General features: G+C 37.4%; 1 long non-coding RNA gene across 1 annotated transcript; it reads right to left on the reverse strand.

Moving 5' to 3' along the window:
• Positions 1–2685: 2685 nt before the first annotated feature.
• LOC113779228 lies at positions 2686–3997 on the reverse strand. Its single transcript, XR_003469452.1, has 3 exons — positions 3868–3997; positions 3671–3759; positions 2686–3235 (listed from the first exon to the last, which is right to left on the reverse strand). It is a non-coding gene; the product is annotated as an uncharacterized LOC113779228 (long non-coding RNA).
• Positions 3998–4451: the final 454 nt, after the last annotated feature.

The raw sequence follows: 4451 nt of genomic DNA on the forward strand, positions 1-4451 counted from the left end.
CGCCAATTTTGGAAATTCGGCAAAATTCACAGAATTTGAACTAGCTTCTCAGATTTGAAACTCAATTATATTTGCAATCAACGTTTAAAAAAAATAAGAGGAACAAGAATCGGAGTTTTGAGCACCAAGATATGGCGGCTCAAATTTGCTGAAAAATAAGACCGTTGGCCAATTTTCCAGATTTAAATCGGTAACTTTGGGACGTTGGTTGAACATCGAAACAGACTCGGAATGGCACCAAATTTGGCAGTATTATCCTACCTTATAAGGGCTATTCCTCTACCAAATTTTATAGAAAAATTCATTCGAAAAGTTGGTTAACAAAACCATCGAAGTTTCCAAATCTCCAAGGCAAAACTGCCTTGCACCTCTAGTTCTCTTTTTCTCAAACCTTTGGCCAACAAAAATGCCTAAAACATGTCTAATTTATGATAACCAGGTCTAATAAGGATCCAAGATACATTTGGTAGGTGGTTTACACCAAGAATTTCAAATAACATGTCCCAAGTCAAGATTGATTACAAATCTGTTCAAAATGAGGGTTTTCTCCCACAAAGTCAGTTTCGCAATCTGGTCATAAATCATTCAATTCAACTCGGAATTGAGCGTGGTTGGTGGTGTTGAAACTAAATTCATAAAGCTACAATTTCTTAGAAGAAATCATTTTTAAAATCTGTCCACAACTAGCTCACATTTGATCATCAATTCGTTGCTCAAAACAGAGCTCCCAGTGTAGACGCGAAACAAGACAGTCATGTTTAAATGATTGGTATGGACTACTCAGGTGGAATCAGAATGTGCATTTTATACCATTGGAAATCTGAGAATGTCTAGTTTTCAGTACTGCAAACGGCACTCGATTTTGACATCGGAACAAAAAGTTATAACCAAACAAAAACACTGCCAGAGCAGTTGCGGGAAAAATTTCCAGTTTTACTGGTTTCCGAAAACACATCATTTGGCCAACCAAATCATAAAATTTTTTGATAAAACTTTGTACACAACCTATATTACACATATACATCAGAAACAAGTCATTAGAACCTCAAAAACTTGCATTAAAGTGCACGAAATTCATAGGGGCAGAATTGAAAAAATTCTCCCTTTGACCTCATTTGGGTTTTCATCCTTAACATCACTCAATTCTAGTATAACAAGCACTAAACCAACATTAATAACACCATAGTTCATCAAATCAGTCCATTCAACCATAGTGGGAATTCATAGAGCCCACACACCAAAATCCAACATAAATAAAGCTACCCACATGTATGCATGAACTCATAAGTGCACTACTACTTCCATAAACTAAGAATTTCAAGGTTGATCATTGATTACCTTAGTTGATGACTTAGGCAGAAATTTCGGTCCTCTTAATGCTCACAAGAACCGTGGAAATGAAGTCCTTTTTCCAGCTTGAGTTGCTCTCCAAGTGTTTAGCAAAGTTTAGTGTAAATTTGAGGTGATTTGGTGGAGTAAAGTGAAGTGAAATGATGAAGAAAGTTAGCTCTTTCTTCCCTTGGTGTGGCCGGCTGCTTGGAGAAGGAAAAGAAGAGATGGTGTTGATGGTAAGCTTCCGTGAGAAGCTTTAAAATTTGTGGCCAAAAATTGCTTCAAAAGTCAACTAGAAATAGTGCGCGTACGCACGCGTTTCGTGCTTGATTCCTCTCGGGTTTGTTTCACTAGTGCACTAAACCTCTATTGCACTTCTATTCATACTATCATTATTCACTCTTAATAGTTCCAAAATAAAGGTCTTAAGTCTCTCAATTAAATTGCGCGTGTGAAAACGCATACTTCCGATTTTTGAGCGATAAAGCGAAATTTTCAAGAAATTCTTATAACGATTGTATCACTAACTAATATTTGAATACTTAAGTATAAAAAAAATACCTATTTTAAGACTAATGTACAAGTCTCCAATTTTCCAAGTTTATTGTATTCTCGAATCGATTATTGACTCCAATCGCGTATTCACTATTTTCACTTAACGAGTTTCCAAAAATTAAATTTTGAAACAAGTCATTTAAAAATATAACTAAGCTATAGATCCATATAATTAGGTCCAAAAAGGTTAGAAAATAATATTCAGGGCAATTAGCCAAATAAATAATTAAATAAGCTAGAATTAGGAGTTTAAAATAGATAAATTTTGTGAGTCTTCACAGCTAGCGTTTCCTCGATCGACACATGCTTGTATGGATTCTGAGGGACATAGTTATTGCCTACTAGAACATCACAAAGCCGCATGAAATTGTCGACAATGATTCGACAATTCTCCAAAATACGTAGTGGGTAACCTGTTATTAGCTCTTGAACCCACTTCCAACCAAGCATGTCAGAATTGTGGCAAGGTAGTTTGATAAGAGGCCAATCGTAACGTTTCGCTTCCGGTGAAAAAAGTAGCATAACTGCACCGTTCAGAATGGCCTCTTCATCTTCTTCAGAGCGTAAGCCAGAAGAGGAGGAAGCGAAGTACAGATTAAAGTTGGCCATGTATGAAAAATAGTAAAAGCCTGAAATGGATGACAAAAATAGTTGTTAATTGAATGGCAAATTGAAATAAAAAAATCGCAGGACTTCACTTCATTGCTATGATTGAACAATAAGGGGATTGAACGATGGAAAGGGACGCGTTAATACAGGACAGGGCTTTAAATAGATAATGCAGCAGCGGTCATTGTTCTTGCGAAGAAAAAAGCTTGAAGGTAGTTTCCATGTTCTTACAGGAAACTGCAATAAAGGACCGCAGATGCACTTCTTTTGAGGCAAGTAAGAAGCAAGAAGTCAAATTTAACGTTATGTGTAAACAGAACTAAAGGTGGCGTGAATTAGTATTGATGTTATGTTATATATATAGTGGCCAGATTCAGCGACATGAATGTGATGGAGGCCTGCATAGCTTTTGTCGTCCACTTGAAAGTTGTAGGAGTTAAGTATGTTGAACAGAGAAAGATTGCGTTTCCTCGTCCCATCCTATCCCCGTCTCTGGCTTGGCACAATCACCTCGGAGGTGTGTGAACAGTCTCCACTTATCGACCACTCGATAGTACTTGAACTGGGATTGAGTTCCAGTACAAGTTACCCCGCATTCTTGAATCAAGTAGGTTGCCATTGCAGTGTGGTTTGCCAAGGTGCTCCGAGTTGCCTCCCACTTTTCATTTTTCTGCCAATCAACATAGTTGCGGATATACAACTCCTCTTCACAGTCTTGCTAGTGCTTCTTTTCAGACATCTATGCATGAACAGAATAGGATACTCAGTCACAGGTAGCAAAATCCGTGAAACAGCAAAATCTAGTTATTTAATGGAATCTAGTTGGCAAAAATTTAGAACTCACCTCAAAGTAGTTTATTAGGCTTTCTTCAAAGTCGTTTAAGTCACACAAAGACTTTGCACTGACAGAAGTAGTCAAACTAGATGGGGATTCTGATCCGAAGAACATATGGTAAGCATTCAGGTTGATTAACTGAGATGCATTTGCAAACAAAAGATATGCTAGAAGTATGGTAACTGAGAGAGTGAGCAATGCCTTATCAGTTGATGAACTGAATTTTTTCCTTTCTGTAGTGGGCATGAACACTTCCGTTTGATGTGTTTATCCTATAACTTTATAACAGCAAAATCCAGTTATTTAATAGAATCTAGTTGGCAAAAATTTAAAACTCACCTCAAAGTAGTTTATTAGGCTTTCTTCAAAGTCGTTTAAGTCGCACAAAGACTTTGCACTGACAGAAGTAGTCAAACTGGATGGGGATTCTGATCCGAAGAACATATGGTAAGCATTCAGGTTGATTAACTGAGATGCATTTGTAAACAGAAGATATGCTAGAAGTATGGTAACTAAGAGAGTGAGCAATGCCTTACCAGTTGATGAACTTAATTTTTTCCTTTTTGCAGTGGGCATGAACACTTCCGTTTGATATGTTTATCCTATAACTTTATAGTTTCAGCTCTGAAAGCCAGTGGAAAAAACAATTCTGTCAACTTCAATAAGCAATCTACCTGACAGAAACATGATAAGATGTTCAAACATGTGCAGAACAAGTGCGGAACAGAGGCACGAAAGGGCCATAAAAAAATGCATTGGACAATATGTTCAACTACGACACACATGGTTGTGCTTTAGTAAGGACCTCGCATGAAATATTCTGTCAAGTTTAATAAAAATACAACGAGCAGTGTGAAAGGCCTGAAATCACCATCTTATAGCTATCAGTTTACACACAATAAGCATATAACACAACGTACTGGAAGCCTACGAGCAAACATGCAATTTCAACTTCCCGTACCATAAACTCATAAGCGTTAAGTCAGTGAAATGGAGCAGCAAAACTTAACAATTCGACCCTCAGTCATAGCAGATATGTCAACCAGAGAGTAGCAACGGCTGTGAAACCACCATTTGGAGATACAATGAAAAACAGAGGCACAATTTGGAGATACCAAGC

This window comes from Coffea eugenioides, chromosome 8 (assembly GCF_003713205.1).
Source record: "Coffea eugenioides isolate CCC68of chromosome 8, Ceug_1.0, whole genome shotgun sequence".
Taxonomy (NCBI): domain Eukaryota; kingdom Viridiplantae; phylum Streptophyta; class Magnoliopsida; order Gentianales; family Rubiaceae; genus Coffea; species Coffea eugenioides.